Source organism: Ammospiza nelsoni, chromosome 1 (assembly GCF_027579445.1).
Source record: "Ammospiza nelsoni isolate bAmmNel1 chromosome 1, bAmmNel1.pri, whole genome shotgun sequence".
NCBI classification, from domain to species: domain Eukaryota; kingdom Metazoa; phylum Chordata; class Aves; order Passeriformes; family Passerellidae; genus Ammospiza; species Ammospiza nelsoni.
The window spans coordinates 67,746,794-67,764,418 of NC_080633.1; positions in this window are offsets into that span (position 1 = coordinate 67,746,794).

Genomic DNA, 17,625 nt, shown 5'->3' on the forward strand with positions numbered 1-17,625 from the left:
CCTGGGATGTGTGCTCCTGATTTTTTTGAAAGCTTAATAAGTACTAGCACTGAAAATGTGTTGCTCTTTCAGGATGTTTTATGGTAAAGAATCCTTTATGCTGGAGATCATTTGAAAACACACTTCTTGAAAATCTGTCTACCTCTTTGTCAATGTTATTCATGGTGCGGACTAAATGAAAAATATCTGTTCCTGAAATAATTTCATTTAGTAACTTTCACCTTTTTTTGCATGATATGCTGTAGGTGCTTGGAAAAGCTTAATCATCGTTGAAGCAGCTTGTCAACATTTATAGGAAAACCTTTTTTTCTGTCCAAATGCTTAAAAAAAATCTCAACCAATACCTATGTGTCCAATACTATCTCAGTATGTCTGACTGATAAAGATTTCTGTTTTCAGAATTTTTTTATCAAAGTGGGACTGTGGTCTGTCTGAACACAATAGTTCTCCACAGTGCAACTTTCTTTTCAAAATTCCAGACTTTGTTATTCACAGTCTCGGCTATTTGGGAGATAGAAAAATCAATGCTTTAGTAGTTGGTTTTATGCCATTGGTGCATGAAGGAAGTGTTTCACCTTATACTTGCAATTTTACATCACTGAATTCCATAGCTTTAAAAATCTTGAGGATTTATTTAGCCCCTCTTAAACCTGATAGAAGTTTGCACTGGATTCCAACAAAGGAGTTGAAAAAGGTCCTCAATATTAACTTCCAGTATTAAAGGTGAGTTTTGCAATCCTTTTCGTACCAGACTATGTGTATAACTTTTTGTTTAACTATTAGTGCTGCTTATTTTGTTGAAAAGTTCTTTGGAACTGAAAGTGGGGTTGGATGTCACGTAACCACTGGAATATTCTCTGAGTTTTTCTGTTCTAACAAACACATAGCAAGAAGGTGGTGTCTTCCTTGGAACTGCTGTATGAAATCTGCCCCTGCTTAGGAGCAATAACAAATTGAGGAAATGAAGAGGTATGTAAGGGTTTGGGTTTTTTTTTTAACTGCCTTATGTTAACAACGAAGCTAAGTACTGCTCTTGGAGTGTTTTATGTCTAAGGCCTACCCATTGTTTTATTCCTAGCAATGAGGGAGGGGGCTGATTCGTGTGTTCTTCCTCTGCTTCTTTCCGTGGTGACACTAGATAATGCATTTTAAAGAAAAGGAAGATCGTTACAACTGGAACATCACATCTTCTCTGATAATTTATGGCTTGTTAGATCTTTCCTCAAAAATTGTGGGGGTTTTTTTTCACAAGCCAAACTATACAGCAGATACATGGCATAATCAGGCAGAAAATTGAATCAGTTCATTGCCGAGTTGAAAATTGCTGATGATAGACTCAAGGATGTGGATTCTGAGGCTGACAGAAGTTCCCCAGCAGGTGTCAGTGTAGTCTGGAGAAGGAGCACGACGAGGAAGCCTGGTTTATACGAGGTGTGAAACATAAATGCTTTACAGTGTTCAGTTGTAACACAGTAACTTACACAGTGTTCTGTGTAAGTAAAAGACATTTGGTGGATGAAACCACATACTTTAGAGTGACACTACTTACCAGTGGCATTTGCCCCATTAGAACAGGACACTTAAAGTTATTTATGTAATATTTGCTGCTAATATGAACAATGGTGTCTGCAGTTCTTTTGCCTTCTAATTAAAATGTATTATAATCGCAGACTCAAATGCTGGAAATTAGAACTTTGAAGAGCTGCATTCCAACACTACTGTTGGTTTTAATGGATCAGGTTTTCTGAAGATTTGATGCAAAAATTTATTGAAGGGGGTTGTGCCATGAAAAGGAAATGGGATCTTCTACAAATAAAATTTTTGAACCAAATTACTGTTCTGCACATTTTTAAAACAGATTAGTTATTTTAATTGCTTATAATGAAATGGACTTCTCAAAGTATTAAAGATGCAGTATGCCCAGTTCTCTCAGGCAAGCTCTGGTCTGTGTGTCAAGGTGCAGCAGAATTTGCAGGAAGATGGAATTGCAGCAGCTGTAGTAGGATATTAATGATTACCACAACTTTCATAAATAGCTTAATAGTCAAAGATTGTTCAAAATATCCAGATAATGTAGACACTTAGAAGAGAAGGCGGAAGTCAAAAGCATCAGAGTCTATTTTGAAGCAATTAACAAAGGGAGTTTTCTAGGGGTAAAAAGAAATCCTGTAAAAGTACATCACTCCATATCCATGTTGCTTCCAGTTCTGCAGTGTACAATTTTGCATGCAGTATCTTGGTGCTTTCATATGTAAGCAATGAGCAAAGTAGGAACACATTTACTCAAGATAATTGTGAGCATTAGAAAGAAGAAAACCTTGCAGAAGTCCTGCTAGGGTGTCAAGCTGTAGCTTTGAAAATCTCGTCTCAAGCTTATACTTCCTAACTAGAAGTCATGTAGAACTATCCAGCTAAATTTCAGTCTGGCACCTTCTACGCGTAGTCTGGGCCAAATCAGAACATAGATGTTCAGATTTTTATTTAACATCATTTCTTATATGGTGAAGAAAAAGACAACCCTTTCAAGATGAGCTTTTGAGACAACTGTACTGTATCTTAAAACTCTAATTTAAACTAAAACCTTGCATTTCCTCAGTCTTCCCCACTAATGAGTCACTGGGTAGATACAAGGAGACCTGCAATTGAGTATATATATTTTTTTTTATTATTATTATTACTTTTGTTTTTTATCAGACATTGCATTAAATGTGATGTAATGGAATTTAGTGGGAACCAAAGCACTATTAACTTTTGCTTGGAACTCATTACTAACATTTTGAGATGGACATACTCTACAAATTCATCCAGCATTTCATGACACATGGTCCCAATATTCTTTAATCTGGGAAAAAAAAACCCCAAACCTTTGTTCTTGCTGCAGGAAATGTTGCAGGAACCTGGATAAGCATTTTTACTTGTCTTTAAATTAATTGTGAAATAAATTTGCCAACTTGATTCAGAAAGCTTGTGGGATGGTCCCTATTCAGTGCTTTCCCAAATCAGGATATGCAAAAATGCCTCTTGCTACGATGTGTTCTAGAATACGCACAGCACTTTTCAGTAGCTTGAGCCCTGGGAAATTTAGTTCAGGATTGCTTGAGGTCATAGGAAGTCCTTTATGAGTGGACACAAGTTTGTCCTTTCCAGATGTTTTTAGCCCTCATTAAATAAATTCCGGTTCCTGAAAATCCCCTCTCCAGATGGCTCTAAATATGTTCCAATATTTACTATGTCAACTAGAAACCTTCTAAGCTGAATTACATAAATGGGAAATACTGTGCATCCTTCCAATGCACTGATTTGAAAGAAAATTGAGCATCATTTATTTACTAAACAATGAATGTTCAACATTGTAAAGTAGAATTACAGCAGTAGGCCTAGGTAGCAGCTTAGGTTCAAACAACAAATTAACTTTTGGAATCCTAAGGAGGAGTTAACTATCAAGCTCTCAAAGTCCTAAAGATTCAATTTTTGTTTTAGAATAAGCAGCCTGCAATACATTGCCAGAGTGGAAAATTTTCTGGAATCACAAAGTACTTGAAGCTAACAGGATTTTGATATTTGTGTCTTGAACAAGTTTAGAGAGGCTCATTTTATCAGCCAATGTGATGAATTTGCTGTCTGAGGCACCTTATACAGAATACAAATACTGCACAGATATCTAGTGTAGGACAGCACCTTTCTCTCATTTTGTTAAAAAATTGTTGTGTACCCATGTATCCAGGACAAGTAGCCTAATCACTGGCTACCATCACTGGTTGTAAAAAGACACAAAAACCAAAACCACCAAATCTCAAAATATATACACATGTACTAAACAATAATAAATTCGGGATGACCAGGATCCATTGTGTTTTGAAACTTTCTTGCAGCTGTGACTTGCAGATGATATAGCAAATACAATTTCCTTTAAAACATCCACAAACAGATAGAATATTATGTAATAAAACTGTCTAATTATTGACTTTTGTTTCTTAGACAGATGTTGAGGATAGGGAGGAAATGCAGCCCCCTTCATCAGGTTGTTGTAAAGTTTGTATTTACCGCTGAGGTGGTCACCATCAGCACACAGTTACTAAATGCAAAAATCTACCTCCAGTTTGTTTTTAGAAGACATAAGTCCTTGAGAAATGTGTGGTGGTCAACCTGGAGTATGGAAAGCCATAGCAGAGTTCCTGCATGCTGTCCCTTAGTCCTTAAACTCCTCTCCCTTAGAAGAAATAGTACACCCTTTCTAGGCCAAATTTTACTTCAATTAAAAATGAAATTGAATTGAAAAATGGTGAAAATTTAACTGTGTTACCTTTTCTTTTTTTCTTTTGAAGTTAACTGTGTTAAATTTTCACTATTATCTTTAGTCAATATAAAGAAAGAGGCTCAAACTGAGCCCTTGTTCTTACAAGTTTCAGTCCTTGTTATATTTTCTCTGCTGACACGTAACTGGACTAAGACCACATACCTCTGTGAGAAGGTTATCCAGTAGCCATTGTATCAGTGCTACTGTAGGTCATTGCCTCAGTGTGCTCCCTTTGAAAAGGCTGCCAGAAAGAGAAACCTTAGCTGAAAACTATTTCCAAATAATTTTCACACGGTAAGGAATTATTCTTCATATATGATGTGATTTCCACGTGCACCTTCCTTCTGCTTTCAAGTTCCCAGGCTGGTTTGTCCCACAGAATCCAATAAAGAAAGTGTAATTTCTCCCTAGGGTCTTTTCTGGTCATGCTTGATATCACTTAACATAATGAGCTTTTTACTCTCACATCATAAAAGGTTTTGTTTGAAATTTCTCCTTTTTTTTGTACTTCAACAAAAAGTGTTGCTTACATCCCTTCTAAAGAATGCTCTGAGTTATGTGAAATGTGGACATGCTGTCTGGGCCAACCCCTTATCTCTGCCAGATTTAAAAAGTCTGGTTCAGTACAGTGGCTTAGACTGCAAGTTTTTATTGTGTTTTGTTTCTTTTAAAAATATGTATGTGTGTGTCTTGTTAAAAAACATTGCTGCTCCTGTCTAGGAACAATGCAACACTCACATCATTTCCTGAAAGAATAGAGTTGGAAGGCAATTATCTACTCACCAAACAGGCTAAAACAACAGTTCCTGATATTCTTCTCAAATATTTCAACTTCCCAGGAATCCGGAAAAAATAATTCCATGAGACGGTGTTGTGAATGAAGGTATGACATTTCAGTTCCCTTCGCTTGGAATCAGACATCCAGAGGTAATAAATTACCATGGGCTTGGCACTGCTGGGAGGGGGTCTGGCTGTGGCAAATTGTTTTCCTTCAGAGCAGGAACAATGAAGTGCTTTTACATCCTCCTTTGTCCAGTGACAAGCAAAGGCTTCTTTCTTAATGGGCTTTCATTAGCAATCACATTAATTACACACAGAAGGAACAGGAACCTGATGGCCAAGTACCTTTATCAAATCAAATTTATTTAGAGATAGGAAAGTACAATAAAGATATCATTTTTCCCATTTTATCTCTGTGAAGTAAAACCAGTGACATGGTCTCAGAAATGTGCTCTTCCAGGAAAACATATGGGAAAAAATGAGTGGTGACAAAGCATTTTTACCTCTTTCAACTCAGCGTCATTTTTACCAGCATTATCTTGGTCCAGTTTCTGTCACTCAGAAAACACTGTTTCTGCTTTCTGTGTTCATTTTATGCCACTTCTTTTTGTTTTGTTTTATTAATGATCTTAATAATAATAATTGCTTTTGCAGGTTAATCTTCAGTTTACTCATTAATTTGTGCTTGAGTAGGTCTTAGAGAGGATTGCAATTTGGACTGTATGATAGAAATTATATTGGCATATAAAAAAATGAAACACTGCTCCTGAGAAAAGAGTTGATGCCCTTGATCTTTGAAGAGCTCCTTTTACATGCTTAATAATCAAGGAAATGGAAAATACTTCTCAAAAGTGTATATTTGGATCCAAAATGAAGAATCTCAGCAAGGCGGCAGCACAGGTAGCCTTGCAGTATTAAATTTGTGAAGTGATAACAAGGAAACTGCAAGTCAATGCACATCAAAAATCAAGTAGTATTAAACCAGAAGCCCTTAATTGAATTTACTCTCATTCTTGCCTCTGGATGAAGCATGAAGAAAATATTCTTAAAAGGTGAAGGTATCAATTCCATTTACTTAAGAAGGGAGGTATTTCTAATTTAATGAAGATGTATAATATCATATAACCTTCCTTAGAGTTGTTTTTATTTTCTTATTTCTTTGAGAGGACTTGACAGAGTTCTACCAGCTCCAGGGCTGTGTGAGATCACTTGTAGCACGGCAGCAGAGGCTGCAGAGTCTGTCTAGACTCAGCATCTGGAAGCACATTGAGCATTTACAAGGGATCACTTGGCCAGAAGGACCTGGACTCAGCAGAGGGCTTTGCATGTCTCCACATTGTGTTGTGTTTGTGCCAGGGAAAACAGGACAAACTCCTGCTGAAATCTTTAGCAAAATTCACATGAATGTCACTGCAGCTAGAATTTATCTGGAAGTTTTGTAGTCAGGCATGATTTCTTGAGGACAGAAGCAAGTAGTCCCTTTTTCAAATAATGGCCTGAACTCTGGTGAGGAAATCTGATTAATCACTATTCTCATGCCACTGAACTTTCATGCCTGTGCTATTTAGATCTTTGTCAGATTGAATCTATTGTTGGAGGTTTTCAACTTATCTATTTATTTCTGTTTTATGAAATAGTGAAGATGTGATCTCGTTTGCTGTATCAAGATTTAATTAGTTCATCAGAACTCAAAACTACATTTTCCAAGCATTTAAAACTGAAGGCATCTCATGAGCAATGAGGTCAAAACACTTCAGCATGTTTCATGGCTCATGCCATGTTTTATGAATAGTTGTGAAGGGTGGGTAATAAGAGTACTTTGTCTTTCACCCAAAATGTCACAGTGGCTTTTACATGAACCAAAAAAATAGAGGTTAAATTTAATTTATTGTTAAGTAGATCTTTCCTACCCGATAGCTCTGGATAGCATATATGAAGGTGAGCTTCCATTTTGCCTTCTCTACTCTTGCTCATAGTAAAGGGGTGATAAGCTGATGTTTCCACAATTGTTTTGGTAGAGCCCTACAGGCTTCACCTCCCGTCCTTTTTCACTTGGCCTTGTAGCTGTGACTGCCACCTGATGCTCTGCTTTCCACCAGTGCTGACCCTTTGGCTTCACTTCAGCTCACTGCTGAGTTGGCAGTGTAACACAAAAGGAGCAAAAGGCAGTAAATTATTTCTGCTCCTGGAACACCATTAGTGGTCATTAAGCCAGTAGCAGATGTTTAAATGAAAGGTCAGATAATTTACAATGTGAAACATTATTTTGGTTGCCACCTTTCACAATTAGAAGTATGTAGTTTACCTACCTAATACTCAAAGTGTTTGTGGCCCTGTGCAATTAGCTAAAACCTAGGCTGAGAATCAGACCCTCACTCCATTATGGGATCATAAGAAAGAAAAGGAAGGGAGAAAAAACAGTCCCAGAGAGCTAAGTTAAGAAAGCGATGAGTCATTATATCTTGGGATTTTATAATATCTATTCTGATATTTTGCTAAGCCCTTTGATCAGAAGAAATTGACCTGAACAATGAACAGCTAAAGATTAGATAAGACTCAAGACTCAAGTGTCAGCTTGCTTGGAAATAAAGTATATTTTAGAATATGTTTTCTAGAAACCTTAGGCAATCTATTATATACTTTTTTAAAAAAACATGGAATTTATTAGAGAGGAGTGGAATTTATTATCATTATTTTAATGTATGTAGAAAACAGGATTATCACCTTTTCTTAGTGTGCACGTAATTGAGTCATGAAGGTTCCAAATTTATTTTCTATGAAATTGAAAGAGAAACAAAAGGTCTCAAATTGTGTTTCTTTCTAACAGGTAACTTTACTGTGCATCCAAGTGTAGTAGCAGGGAGAATTGTAGGCCTTTTTTGGGTTATTTTTTTGTGGGGGGTTCTTCCTGAATATGCTGGTGGAATAGCTGTGTTTTGTGCTAAGTATATTATCTTGCTCCTGGGATCTGTGTAACTTCTGTTCAACTAAGGAAAAGGAGAAAACCCAGACTGTAGAGACGGAAGCACTACATAGATAAGGCATTGGAAGTTATGTTATTTTTATATATTTCTTACTATTAAATGCTACAAACAGAGAAGAGATGGAAGCTAATGCATATTCAGAACAAAACCCATTGATTTTGCATATTAAATGGATATTCATTTAATTTTTAGATTGGCGGTTGAGCCAGCGTTTCAGATAATTATTAAAAAATGAAAATGGACTTTCTGGGGGCTGCTGTGTTGCCAGCCCGTGGCCGGATGCCCGGGCAGACTTTCCCCAATTAGTAGGTTGCGTGCCCATTCTGCTTGGCCAGCTCCACAGTTTATGCATCCTACACGTTACCGCAGTCGAGACTCAAAACAGTAAACACCTCGAAACACCAAAAGTGCCAAATGCCACCTTATTTCTGTTGTTATTTTCTGTAATTATACCTGGGAGGACTGGAGAGTTTTAGCACATTTCTTCCCTCCCTTTTTTTTCCCCTTTTTTTATGACTTGGTTTTTGCATTCCATAAACCCTTGGCAATGGGTACAACAGCTGCCTTTGGACTTGCAGGAGATGAGGTCCTTGGGGACGTGCATGTTTCAGCAATGACCAGTCCCTTCTTTGACCATGCCAGGTGTTGTTGGTCTGACCAAGAGAGTGGCCATCCTTTGTACGGCCTCCTTGAGTGGTGTGGGACTCGCCGTCAAGGCTCCCAAAGGCTCACTCCTGTGATTTCTCTTCTCTCCTTTCTATTTTGTGCTTGGCTTCCTAGGGAGCAATGATGCCCTCTGAGCTCTAACTTCTATATTTTACCCACTTTTCTCCTCAACAAGCCTATATCAGGGATTGCACAGTTTGGGGGGTTTTTTTCCTATTTTTTTTTCTCTTTCTTTAACATGAAGAGGTCAGTTTTGTTTACTTTATGGTAGAAAGTATGAGGCTCTACAGCGGAAAAGGTGGATGCAAGTTGTTTTCATAGAGTTTAATTAAGGTTAAGTGGAGTTCCCCCAAAGTTTGTGCTGGTGCTCTCTAATGTTTGATTTGGAGGAAGGCGCAAGCAGTGGGATCGTAAAATCAACACGTGCCCCAAAGAAATTACTCAGTCACATGTAGAAAGGAGGAGAAGGAAATGTGGAAGGACCTAACAAAGATCAGGCAATCTGACATGATGATGGAGCTGCTATTGCAGTGTAATGTGATTTAGACAACAATGTTGACTATTTGTAGATACTGGATTTTAATTCATTGAAACCAGCTGGGAAAAGGACACAGATGTGTCTGTGAAGAATTGAGATAAAGGATCTTTCCATCATGCCACACTGGCTGAAAAGCAAAGAGATATATGGGAAATGAGGTGGTATTGAGAGAAGAATAAAGAACAGTACTAAAAATAAAACAACATTAAACCTTGATATAGAGGATGTACTTGGACTACTAAATACAGTCTGCTCCACCTCAGAAGGAATATGACTGAAAAGGGAAAAGGACAACAAAAATCTAATGAAGTTTTGAGAGGTGTGTATGTAGGGAGAAGGTTTTAGAGGCGTGGTGTGGAGTCTGAAGTTTTTAATACAGTAAACAGCACAAAGTAAATCATAGATCTATTCAAATTCCTTTATTATCCAAGAGCAGAGAGAAAATGGATTAAATCTATTTGACTGTTACAACTGATTAGAGAAACTGAGTTTTTTATATAACACGATTGATTTTATATAACAGCAATTGATTTGTTGTCCACACTATAGGTTGTCATTGGCCAACTGCTTTGTTGGTGAACTTTCTGGGAAAATTGTCCGCACTTCATTGAAGGACTCTGCTTAGGAAACTTTCCATTGGCTTTCTTGGCCGAATTTCAGTGTGACCTTTCCTAGCTCTTGAACACTATCCTTTGCACTTTTAGCACAGATGAGGGCATCTCATCAGACACCTGTCATAAGGTATGTGTTTTCTATGTATTTTAGTTCTTCAAACAATTTATTTCACAATGTATATTGTGTAACAGTTGCTATCTAACTCTTAGGGAACTCTAGGGATGAATTAACAAAAAGTGTCACATTTTACTGGAAGTATGATGTACCCTTTTTCCTTTAAGATTCCCACATCCTATTGCACCTCGCTGTTTTCCTGGGTAGATAAACATTCATGTGCATTTCACAAAATTCTTGAAGAGGAGAATGTACATATCTGGTCATGTCTGGTTTATTTTCAGTGTTAAACTTGTCAGTGAATTTTGGGCAGGAAGAATGAGCAGTGCAGTTGGTTGGGAATACCTTGTTGGAGCTGGGGTGACATTGGATTCTGCATGGCTTTGATAGGTCCCCTGGGGGAAATTAAATGGCACATTGACTGGGGGAGAGAGAGGACTTCCTTCTGCTAGGAAAATATAAAGAATCTCATTTATTTTTTTCCCTATAAAGCAAATACATACACGTCATTAGAATTACTTTCCTGGGCTTTCAAATAAATTTAACCATGCAAAGGCAAACAGAAAGTCTGTGCTAAACTTTATACTTTGTTGTAATACTTTGTGGCTCTTGCCTATTAAGAGTTTGCTGTAAATAAGGTTTCTATCTGTATGTCCCTATTTGCTTTATGTGGAATTAATAGTCCAGCAGCAGGTTTGCCTACAGCTCCTTTTGCTTCCAGCTTTTCTGAAGTGTAACAAACCTATCTTCCTCTGTTTTAATACCACTGGAATAGTTGTGCATTTCAGTGGGGGCTGACTCCAGTGTCTGCTGGAGAGCAAGACTGGCTTCTGAAGGTGAGAGAAGGGCATCTTGCAGATGAGGAAACTGTGAGGTTTTCCCAGTGCTGGCACAAGGAAAGTAGGGTTGCTGTCTTTAAGGGTGGCATAAGGAGCATCAAGAAAGCTGAGCCAGGTTTTCCTTTTACACTGAAATGATGCTGCTGGACAAAAACTGAGGCCCCATCCAAATGAAATTTTTCCTGGTCAACAGTGGGCTACGGACAAGGAGAAAATCCAAATATCCTCTCCTTGGAAAAAAATAAACTAACACGAAGTATACCCCATCAACCCCATCCACCAAAAAGCTGCAATCCCCCATCCTCCAAGTCCCATATTCCTGAATCTGATCTCATGCTTCTGCTTCAGGAAAGAAGAGAATTCCATGAGAACTCAATACTTTGGTTCTGAGCTTCCCACAGAGCAGGTGGCTTAGGTTCCTTCACAGAGATAGGGTAAGCAGTAGGTGATAGAAGGTTTTCCAGTTAGCACTGGCATATTCCACAAAGCAGGGAAGGTATAGAAACAGATATAAATTAATAATTAAAAATGCTTTCACCAATAACAACAAAGAAAATACTTTCCATGCTATGTAAGTAATACATCAACATTTAAGCTGATTAAAATTTGATAAACTACTAACTTCCCCATTTTCTGATAGGAAGGCTGGGGCCCAAGATAAAGCAGTGTCATGCTGGGGAGGACAAATACCTTAGCATCCAAACTTTCAAAGCATTTATTTTGTTAAGACTGATCCCTGCTTCCTTTGTAACTCTTTGTTTATTAATGAGTTGACTCATCCAAAGTCCAGCAGCTTGTTTCCACACCAGAGAGATGGATTTGCACCTCTGCCAAGTGGAGTCAGAGGCAGAGATAACAGCCAGCAACAACAAAAGTCTTCCCTGCTCCCTTTGCCAAGAACAATTGGCAGAAAGGACTCGAGGAGTAACTTATCACCAGCACAGGGAGAGGCTGAAGCTCTGGAAGCAGAGGGGCTGCTGCTTGCCTGCCTGCCACAGATAAACAGCAGGCTGCAGCCCAAAGCCAACACGTGTTGCAGGCTTTACCTGGAGGAGGAGGAGGAGGAGGAGGAGGCAGAGGCAGAGGAGGCACCCAGCAGTTGCTGGAACACTCTGGGAGAGCCAGCCAGTTAGTTTAAGTGGCCTACTGTTAGTACCAGCCTAATGCAGCAGGCTTTTCCTCCTTCAGGTGCCAAAGCCACGCTAACAAAACCCTGAGGATAATTAGGTCCTGAGGAAAGTGTTGTCCACAAATGCACACACATCCTTGAGATGGTTGAGGTCTTCTCAGGTGAAGTGCTGAGTTTTTCACGTGTGAGCAGCAGTCAGGTCCTGTAGTAAGGGTGATGTGAAACGAGCTCACAGCAGTTCACATTTGACATTTCAACCTGTTTCTTTCCAGTGTTATTCTACAAAATAGAGATCACCTGTTCATATCAATGCTTCTGTGTTTGATCTGGATGATTCTTTTGCTCAAGGGTAAAATTATAGCAACACCTAAGGCAAATTCTCGTACAAAAATTATATCAGAATTTGAGCTTGTGACTGCATTACAGCTCTCTCTGATGGGAGATCCATCTGCTAGCTAATCAGAGAAGCTCAGGCTTCAGCAAAATGAAACTCTAAGTTACTGCTTTGCAGCTGATATTTATGTGGCTTTTTGGACAAAAGACTCATCTTACCAAACAGCACGTTGAATGTAACTGGAACACTGATGGAGATAAAAGTTCTGTTACACAAATCTCATCATGATTAATGAAATACGACTCAATATGTTTAATTTAACAAAAGAATATAGAAAATCTAGGAGTTTAGAGTGGGCAGAAGTGAGAAATGTTGTGGAATATCCACTACAGCTGGCCTTCATACTGCTAAACCCATTTCAGATTAAGGAGAAACTGGAGCATGCAATTTTTTCTGCATCTCTTATATGCCTTAAATCAAATTTGCTTCTTGATATGACTCAATGTCAGAAACCGTCTTTCCAATCTGGCTTGGTAGGGATTATTTTTTGTTATTTTCTCCCCTTCCCTGTCAATACAGCTAGATTGTATTAAGATCCTTCCACTTTTTTTTTCTGAGAAGCGGTTTTTCCACAACTTCATCCAGCTTTCTCATTTGAGCTGTTATTGTACCATGTGTTACTCTTCAGCTTGCAAAATGCTCTTTGCAAGGGTCACAGAGACATGTTTCCCCCCCAAAACAAGTATTCAATTCAATTCAACACTTATATTTGTTTGATCATGCTACTTCTCACTTCAGATCTCAGATTTGGCTTCCATGAAGCATCATATCTAATTTAGGACTCTAGTTCCTTCAACACAGGACAGAAAAATTGCTATCAATTTTTAAACTCTAAATTTCCTGGTATTTTGAATTCTAAAGTCAGGCTTTAGTGAACAATTTACATTATTTTTGTTTCACAGCAGAAACAACAGAGGTAAAAAAACAGCATGAAGATGGTTTGCAATGAAATTTTTCATAACTACTAGACCAAGAGATGAGAAAATTACTGATTTCTGAGGTATGAGTTCAGGATGGCAAAATAATGATTTCCTGTGAATCAACAATATTATTATAAAACTGAGCATCCAAAATGTACTTAGGCTGTAATCTTTGTTCATGAGCCCATCTCAACCTCCACCCTTCTCACTCCCACTTTACCCCATAAAGTCAAATTTTTAGCACCAGAGACCACGCCTTTCCCATATCTATTTTTTTAAGAGTTTATCCCATTTTTGCTTGCTCTATAAATAACTAATAGCTAGTGTGGTGCCAAGGAAGGAAAGAAAAAAAATAGGTACATTAGATCACAAGGCAAAATGAGAAATTGACAAACATAAATATTTTCCTTTCAAAATGCAACTGCTCTTGGGAGAAATCAACACAGCCAGTGTTATGAATGAAATTCACCTCTTCATTGTAGCGCCCCTGTTCCGGACTAAAGACAATGCCATGCCATGTGAGGACATTTGGGACACCAAAATGACCAGGCAGACCAGCACTGTGGGCTGGTCACTGAGAGCCCCCTTGCAAGCCACTGTCAGGCAGTGGCTGCAGAGCCAAAGCCAGAGATGCTCCATGAGCTGCCAGAACCCCTGAGGGGCTCAGCAGGGCTCCCCACCCTGTGGCTGTGCTGCCCTTCCCTTGTGCCAGGTGCTCGGAGGGGGATTGGTGCCCCGATGGGCTCGGTCAGGTGAAGGTGTGCACAGCTGTGCCAGCACAACAGGGAGGGGATGAGCAGGGAGAAGGAGAGGAGGGGCCAGGTGCTGCTGATGCCATCGTGACTTTCTACTTGCATCAGCCAGGTGAGTGGGGGATGAGTGGGTCTTTGTTCCCAGCGTTACCCCAGAGCCAACAGGTCAACCCTGGCATTAAAAACCCTTTGATATTCATTCCCCTGAAGGTATTGGGGTGTTCACCCCGTTACCCTATCTCATGTGTTTCTAAGCAGTCAGCCATACAAGCATTAGTAATGCTGCAATCTGTTTGTTATTTGATGTCCTTTTCTTTGACCTACTTTTTTTTAATGATATTTTATTGATTCCATTTGCCTGTTGTGTTTTCACTGTTCCCCTTTCCTTCCTGTCTAATATCTCCTTAAGTTTCCTTTTTGTGGCATCATCCTTCAACACAGGACAGAAAAATTGCCAAATATTAACTTTTAACTTAACTTTGCCGAAGATTCAGTTCTGCTTTTCATTTGACTTCTAAGGCTTTTCACAAGAATTTGAGGAAGCTGGAACACAGTTCTCCATCTTGAATGGATGTTATGTAATTCTATAAAGTGTTGTAGATTTCTTGTCTTATCAGTAGCTTGAGGAGCATGAACTACACTTGACTCTCAAGAGAATGTAGGAGGAGAGGAAGCTGAACACCTTCTCATGAATTAGAAGGGAGCGCTGTGTTGGGATCCTCAGCTTTTTCTTTTAGAGTTTCTTACTCACACACAGCAGTAACATTGGCTCAGAGGATTTAAGCAGGCATCTTGCCCCTCTTCAAACCCTTTCTTAACACAAATGTTAACAAACTTAAAGACAACACCCAAAATGTGTAGCTGGTAGCTGCACCAGGTAGCAGCCTTCTATTTGTGGACAGAGCAAAGGACTCTGGAAGCTGGGTAACACCTACAGCTGCCAGCTCACATTCTACATGGGCAGACACAGCTGTTTGTGGTTTTCCCCCTCCCTGGAGTGTTATTTTGTTAGCACCTGGCAAATGCACCTGGTGGGGGTTTCTGGGACTGAGGAACAAACAGCACCAAACATGCTCACTGTGCTGGCTGAGAAGGAGCACATCATGTTGCTCCAAAATAGCATTTGAAAGTGGCAAAGGCAAAATAACCCTTCCTGCAGCTACAGGTCTAGGTGAGAACTATTCTAATTTAATCCAGATCTATAGGTTTTGCAGAATCTGTCCCCCAAAAGGATCCAAACAGATCAGAAACCTAGAGATCTAAAAGATTCCTTAACTTTTCAACAGATACTTCTGAGCTGGAAAATTCCTTCTTACTAATAATTAAATACACTCATGGAAAAGCAATATTCTTGCTTCATTAAGAGGACACCAAGGGCTACCCCAGAGTTTGAGCCAGGGTGCATGCACAGCACTGGGACAGCCCCCACCAAAAGAAAGGCATGTGTGGGGTGACAGCTTGGTTTGGAGGTTTCAGTTCAGAAGGTGGTATATGGAAGCTGCTGTCTAAGCCTTTTTCAGACTTTTAGTATATTTTATGAACTGATTCCTTTCCCATTTCCCTCTCTATTTCTTTGTCAAAGTTAGAAAATGCAATGTCTTAAGGTACCAGTCATGTCAGAGAGGTGCCTTGTTAGAATGGTTATAAACATGCAATGTTGCACAATATTGCCATGTGAAATTAATAGTTTACACACTAAAATGAGGTCTATTTGTTTCAGCAGGACTTCAAGCATGTCTGTATGAGAAATGTGGCATGTAAACCCCCACATCCTTCTCCACAGTTTCTCATCTTCTACAATTGATGAAGATTTAAGCAGCTGGAGGCAGTGAGGAGCCACTGAAGATGGAGGTGAGGCAAGGCCCTGGGTGTCAATGTGCCCTCCAACCTTGTGAGAGCTTGGGTATGTATCTCAAATTTATGACTGGGATTCCAACAAGCTGTAATTGTTGTAACTGTAGTCCAAGAGCAGTAGTTGCCGTGCTAGGGTACCTGAAATGGTGAAGTGCCCTTTCACTGGCAGGTGCTGAGCACACAGAGGCTTGGAGGGGTGACTCACTGCAATAAAGCTGGTGACTTACGGGGCTCTGTCAAGGAACTGCACTTCCTTCTTCTGCTGCCTGAACTTTATCTGCAAACAGAGGCCCCAAGCCAGGTGTCTCTGTGGCAAGAGATGTTAAGAGTGACAGCAGATATTACAAAGCTTATTTCTTAGCATGATTTCTCATAATCACATTGAAAAATCCATGTTTTCATGTTTTACTACACAGTAGGAATGTCCAAGTGGAGTTGGTTAAGAGGTGTAACCTCACCCTAATTTCAGTGACTATAAAGAACAGGAAACAACAAACTTAAAGGAAGAATGAAGCAAAAGTTAACCATATGCTAGAAGTTGTTCCTGCATTTACTAGCTGAAGTGCCCAATAAAACTTATTTGCTATTTATATCTTTTTTCCAAAGTAATTTGCAAGTATTTATAAATCAGTCCTTACAACATTCTTGTGGATTGAGTTTAAATTTCTTTTCAACCAAGCAAAAGTAAGACTTGTCACTATACAGTGGCTCATTAGGAAGATGTTGAGCTTATTGTGCCACTCCAGACCTGGTAGCTCAGGAGTTTTTGGTTTGGATCCTTTGGCTGGTGGCCACTGAGGTGGCTTTGCACAGACAGTGCCTCTGCCAGGAGTGCTGGAAGCTGCCTGTCAGTCATACACTGCCAATAAAAGATCAACTTTAAAAGCAGGATCTGCCATTAAAAAATAACATCCATGTCCAAACAAGCCTTATGTACGCAGCCTTATCTAGAGAACCCTAGATTGCCTCCACTCTGAGATAACAGAGAAAGAAACCTTAGCCAGGACCACATCTCAGTGGATGAAATGAGCGCCTGTGTTATGGTGCTGCCTGCTCAAGGAGGATCTGCTCTTTATCAAACAGGATCCAGAGCCTGTAAACCCCTGGATAGCTCCTGCATGCCTTGAGGCACAGCCAAAATGTCTTTCTCTTCTCATGCTATGGTCAAAATGTTTTTTCCAGGCAGCACTCATGCAGATCCATCTCATTTACACATGGAAGAAAAAGGTGGTTTCATGAATTTTTTTATGCTCTGTCATTTTAAGGTAGTTAATTCAAAGTCTGAAATTCCTTTTTTTGATCAAAGTTTTGTCAGGTCCTAGAACCAGGTAGATATTTCCAATCAAAGGAAGTCCATCACATGAATCTCTAAGTAGAAACATTCCTTGGCACATAACCCTTGATGGTGAATGTTAAAAATTTCTTCATGGTTGTTTTCACTGCAATACCTTGCAGCAGGGGTACTTTGTAGGCAGGACACACAGCCCTGTTCTTTGCTTGAGTAATTTCAGATTTACAATAGAATTAATTTAAACTTATGTAGAATGCATTCATTACATCTGAATGAAGAGTCTGTCAAGTGGACAAGTATTTTATGTTAACCCTGGGTTTCCTCTCTCTCCTGGCCCTATCATCCAAAACATGCTTAGCCCTTGCCTAGGTTATTGTCCTAATGTTTGTGGAGTACAGTGCAAAACTGAAATAGTGATTCAAAGTTGAGTCAATATTCCTGAAGAATCTAAT